The following is a 6,000-nucleotide window of genomic DNA, read 5'->3' as shown; positions in this document are numbered from 1 at the left end:
CCCGTCACCCCGCAGGTCGCTTCCGGCCGGCGCCAGCCAATAGGAGGCGGCCGCGCGCAGGCTGCTGGGATGTGCAGTCTTGCGAGGGCGCGGGGAGGCGGCGTGCGGCCGGGGTGTCTTGTGGTGACTCCGTTGTTTGTTTGTGGTTTTTGTTGTTTTTTGAGCAGGCCGCTTGCCACAGCCCTTTTGCGCCCCTGTAGGGGGTCTCTCAGCTGCTCGTGGTACAGGGAATTAACTATTTAACACTTAGAGAACGAGCGCTTAAGAGAGCCACATCACAATTGCCTGGCCTTGCTTAGCCTTGTGTACCTTACTGTGTGAGAAACGGGAGTTTGCTGACGACTCCGCAGGCCTTGCAGATATAAAAGCGCTAGGGTGCATCCTTGGGTGAGCTAGAGAACAGGAACCTGGGCACAGGACGGGAGATAAGCCAGTTCTAACCAACGCATCGCACCAGGGTGAAGGTGACCGTGTACAGAGGAGACCCTGGTTCACGGTGCAGCCAGGAGGAGCTGGAGGTGGAGACTGTGGAAATGATCTCCCGGAACTCATTGTAATAGCCGCCTTCTCAGGGACAGGTGTCAAAGCTGGGGTTAGAAATTGAAGCTTTGGGTGCCAGATTCGGTTTTGGTCTTAATTTGTTTGATCACTGCTTCTAAATGAACATTTTTAATTACAGAGTCTGTTGGTGCCAGTGGTGGATGTGGATATTAAGAAGAAATTGGAACACTTTGGAGTAAGTTGGCAAGAGCATGGCTAGTTACAATGAAAACAAACTGGACCTCTATGGCTGATTTTTCACCTCTCTATGGACGAAAAAGTGGATTCAGCATTCTGCAACATCCCAGCTGCGATGTTTTAGCCCACAAAAATGTGTATTTCAGCTGTTCTGCTAGCACTGTGTATTTTCTGACTTACGGAAAATATTTCTGGATCTTCACCCTGTCCTGTTAAATATCATGTCATTTGAAAAGGGAGAAGGAAGTTGCAGCTGTGGCACGTGGTTCAGAACTTGCTGAAATGCTATTTAAATCTCCTCTGGCTGTGCAGAGAGCACAGGGGTTTGAATAAGTGATGATGTTTCATCCCCAGAAGGAACTGAACTGGTAAGGATAATACTGGACATTAGAAATCAGTAATCCACCCAGGGCAGTGCTAGCCTTTATTTTAACTTTTCCGAAACAGGGTGTATTTGCCAGCAAAAACTCTACAGGAATTAGACCTGCTTAGAAGTTTTGAGCTGCTGCAGAGGTACCTTGTGTCTACATGAGACAGGGGTTTCTGGCTCCCACACAGCTCCGAACTTAGTGGGAGCCAGGACTAGGAGGAGAAGAGGACTAGGGGAAAAGATGCAACTCTCCAGAACGCCAGTTCCCTGCTCGCATTTAGGGGTGATTATTCCTTCATGAATATTTACTTTAATCTAGCAAGAAGGACAGGCTTTCTGTGGCCTTGCTTTATTAAATAAAGATGTCAACCCTTGAGATCAATACAGTCTGGGGTATGAAGGGACTGAGAGCAGCCCTGTGGAGAAGGACTTAGGGCTGTTGGTTGATGAGAAGCTCAACATGACACAGCAATGCGCTTTTGCTGCCTGGAACTCCAACTGTATCCTGACCACATCAAAAGGAGCATGGCCAGCAGGCCAAGGGAGGTGATTCTCCCCCTCTACTCCAACCTTGTGAGACCCCACCCTGCAGTACTGTGTCCAGCTCTGTGGCCCCTGATGTAAGAGGGACATGGACATGTTGGAGTTGGTCCAGAGAAGGGCCATGAAGATGATCAAAGGGATGAAACACCTCTCCTATGAAGACAGGCTGAGAGAGTTGGGGTTGTTCAGCCTGGAGAAAGCTCTGAGAAGATCTTATTGTGGCCTTTCAGTACTTAAAAGGGGCTTATAAGATAGGGACAGACATTTTAGCAGGACCTGTAGCGATAGGACAAGGGGTAATGACTTTAACCTAAAAGACAGGAGATTTAGACTAGATAAAAGGAAGAAATTTTTTTACAATAAGGGTGGTAGAACACTGGAAGTTGCTCAGAGAGGTGGTAGATGCCCCATCCCTGGAAACATTCAAGACCAGGCTGGACGGGGCTCTGAGCAACCTGATCTAGTTGAAGATATCCCTGCTCATGGCAGGACGATTGGGCTAGATGAGCTCTGAAGACCCCTTCCAACCCAAACTACTTTATGTCCCCAGGAGTCTTTTCTAGCAGAGTGACCTTTGAGCATCATGGATGCAGTTTAAAAGTATTGGGTCCCTTGGAGCTCAGCCCTGAGCAAGCTGCAGCTCAGTGAAAGTCTCTGAATCTGTCTCCTGTGGAGCTGCTCCTTGGTACCACTATGAAGTAGAATCCCTAAGGCTTCACTGGTACTCAGGGAGCAGACGCCCACCAGGAGAACTGGAGGCTCTGCTCACCATCAGGGAGCTGACAAATGAAGAGGCAGAGACTTTCTAATCCCCCATTAGGTATCAACGTAGTCAAGTGTATGACTTCTGTCTTTAAGGTTTCTAAGTGCTGATTTACTGTTTGTACATTTCACTTTCTCTTCTTTACACTTTAACTTTCCTTACAGGAGTGTTGTGTTCATGGATTACTTTATATTTGGAAAATACAAGACCAAGTTGTCTTACGGTATTTTCAAACCTTCTTAATAAAGAAGCACCCTGGAGGTAATAGGGCAGTCGCCAGTTTTACCACTAAATCTTACTTGTTCAAACCCAGAACATGTTATTGCTTTAATCAGCCTTTTAGATCCTCTAATTCATTGCTGTGAGTGGAAATGTGTGAATAGCTGAAGATTATATATATATACAAAAAAATGAAAACTCGGTATAATTTGTTAGATCTTCTTGGTGCTAAGGGATTTTTCAGAGCATTGATGTTTAAGTGAACACCTGTTGAAAGAAATCAAGAACATATAGTCCTGAATAAGTAGATCTGTTTGGATAAGAGTTCAGTGATGGAAGCTTTAGCTTGTGGTGTCAAGATTTACTGCTCCCTGTTCTGAATGGGCAGAATCCAGGGACACTGAGTACCTCGAGTGGAACACTATAATACAATAACACTTTATTAAGCCAGGTGTAAGTTGAAGAGGTAAAATCAGAGAGAGAGTCTATATCTCAATACTTCCCTCCAGCAAGAACTTAATTACCCTTCCAAATTTCTTCCTGTTTCTTCCCAAACCCACAGCATGACGATGGTGATGCTTATCTGACATGACCAACAGAGTCAAGTAAAGTGTAGTGTGCCCAAAAGAAAGCTGTGAGAAGTGATGAATGTTGTGTTGACTCTACCTTTCTCAGTAGTGCTGAAAGAGATCTGGAGAGGACCAATGTGAGAAGGGTATATTCTCTTGTTTCTGATATGAAAGTTTTCTACTAGATTGTATACAAATGTTTTTTTCTTACTGCTCTCAAGATAAACTTTTGGCCTACTTTTTGTAGCTATTAATAATCTTCTTACAGCAGACAAGAGGGCAACTGGGAGGAGTAGAACATTTTATTCAGATTGTTAAAAACGTATATTTTCAAAATTCATAATAGTTACTCCCTATTTTGCAGCAATGCCTAGTTGGCAGTTGGTGAAATGACTCTGCTCTTTTAATAATGTTATGGAAACTCATAGCCTAATATCCTTATATTCACTAAAACATCTTCCTACAAGACTGAAGACAATAAGAATTTCTAATATTTTCAAGCGTGAAATGTTCATAAAATGTAACAATAGACCAACAATAGTTTAAATATTGCAGGCCAGCTGGTTTTATGCCAAACAAACTCCTGAGAACAATACCTGGCAACTAAATCTCACACCAGGAGTTTGTAGCTCCAGTATTTATGGCCACATTTTCAAGACAGCTCTGCACACAATGGGGCATCTAATCTGTGTGCGTAATTACAGTGATTTCAGGGACACATTGAGTGACACTTTGCTGCTGCTGTTTACTCAACATTCTGGAAAACAGCTTCTCTTTTTATTTATTATTAGTACTATTATAGTAAACTCGTGTTTTGTACAAGAGTTCGATTATTTTATAAATGAAGACTGAATGAGTTTCTACTAAATTTAGTTATTAGACTTCTGTAAGCTTGCCAAACAGCTTTATTTAATGGATTTTACTGTAAGAAAGAAATGTTCCTACAAAAGAAACTGAGCTTTGGCAACTCGTCACTTCCGCAAGAGACTCCATTGAATTTGAATATATGAGGTCTAAGTTCTCCTGCTGCCTTAAGAAAAACTCTTCCTGATTTACTGTTAAAGAGGCTGAATTTGTACTGTGTAACATTCAGAGAACTCTTATCTAGATGAGAGTGTTTGTGAATCTCACGTGGAGTAGAAATCCAGTAGGTGGCGATGTTGGATTTTCTAAACCAGATCCCCTCTCCTTTCCTTGTAAAACTGATCCACTTCTCATTGAAATCGGGACTGAAGATCCCCTGCATTACAATAGTGCAGGACTGGACTCTAACTAGAAGAGAGATGAACTATTCCATAGTTACCTCAGGCACCAGAACATATGCTAATTTTAATTTTTGGGATAGCTTTTTTGATCTTCACAATGAAGAAATGAAAGCTCAACAATTCAAGCAAAGAAACAGCAATTGCCATTTTCCAGAGGTCATATAAAGTTCAGGTTCTTTGGTAGAATTAAATATTTGCATGAAAGTCTCTGTGGAATCAAATTATTGTGCTTCCTAAAGAACACTTTGAAGGAAATTGTGAAATAGGCAATTAAAGGCTTTTTAAACACAGCTACAAATTCAAGTTTTACTACATCTGCTTTTTAGGTTGACTTATTAAAGAAACTGTGAAGGATTCTTATTAATTTTGAACATCCATTCTCTTTTTCTCCATGTGTTGGCGGGAGTCCTGTAAGTATTATGAGAATTACTAGATAGGGAGCATGTTCTTCATTGGTCAAGCTAATATATTTTGACATAAGAATTTCCAGTAACAACACCACATTTCCTAGGTTAGTGCCCCCACCATTATGTTACTGCTTCAGGTGTTTTAACTGATCCTGGGAGTAATGACTTACCTTTTCCACAAACAGCATGCTTCATGAGGAAGGGAGCAAGTACCCTTTCCAATCCCAAAAATTTGTTGTGGAGGGAAGGATTTTTTGGTTCTGTTAAAGTGACTTTAACTAGCATGATGTGTCTTCATAATCTGAAATATTTCGTTTCGACCACTTCAGGATGGAAGGGGCGTTTCTTTTTCTGATGCATCACCTGCATGATACCATGTTCTGCTCTGCAAAGAGTGTGAGCCGTACATAGCATTGCCAGTGTGGTGTCAAAAAAAAGGTAAGCGTATCTGTTGTTGAGCATATCAAAACAGAATCAAGCTTATTCTTGTGGGAATGAGCTGATTAGTTTGTGGCCAGTGACAGGAATAAGCAGCTGTTAGTATAGTAGTGCTTTCATACCATAGCTGCTATGGATTATCATCTCCTGTGTTGTGCAGGTTTATGCTCATTCGTATCAGGTGAAAGTCAAGCACAAACTGAGAGCAGAGAGAACAGCCATTGAATAGAAAGTTGCTATTTTTACATTTTCCAGACTAGAACTGCACTTTATAATATTAATGTCCCCTCTTTTCTACCTGTCACATTTGGAAAGATAATAGAAAACTGCATTTCCAAAGAGTAAAGAATGTAGAACACTCTGGAGTTTCAGTCTCATTCAGCTGGATTGATTTTTACCATAACTCTCTTCAAAAATAAGAAGCACTTCTGTGATAGCTGAGTGCATTGAAGCCTAATGGGTTTAATTTATGTGCAGCTGGTCTGTAACAATGTGAGCCATTACAGCTGTGCCTCTCAACTGAATGGCTTTGTACAAGCCCCTAGTTAGTGATTAAGCTCCACATGGTAGCTTAACCTGGAAAAATTCACAATGTTTTGTGAACACCTTCTGTGCTAAATGGCAGCAACTCCTCTTTGGAGGCAGATCTATTTGCCCACAAAATGGGTTCATTGAAAGGTCTGTTAAT

The sequence above is a fragment of the Nesoenas mayeri genome (assembly GCF_963082525.1).
Source record: "Nesoenas mayeri genome assembly, chromosome: 14".
Lineage (NCBI taxonomy): Eukaryota > Metazoa > Chordata > Aves > Columbiformes > Columbidae > Nesoenas > Nesoenas mayeri.
This window is presented reverse-complemented; position numbering follows the sequence as displayed.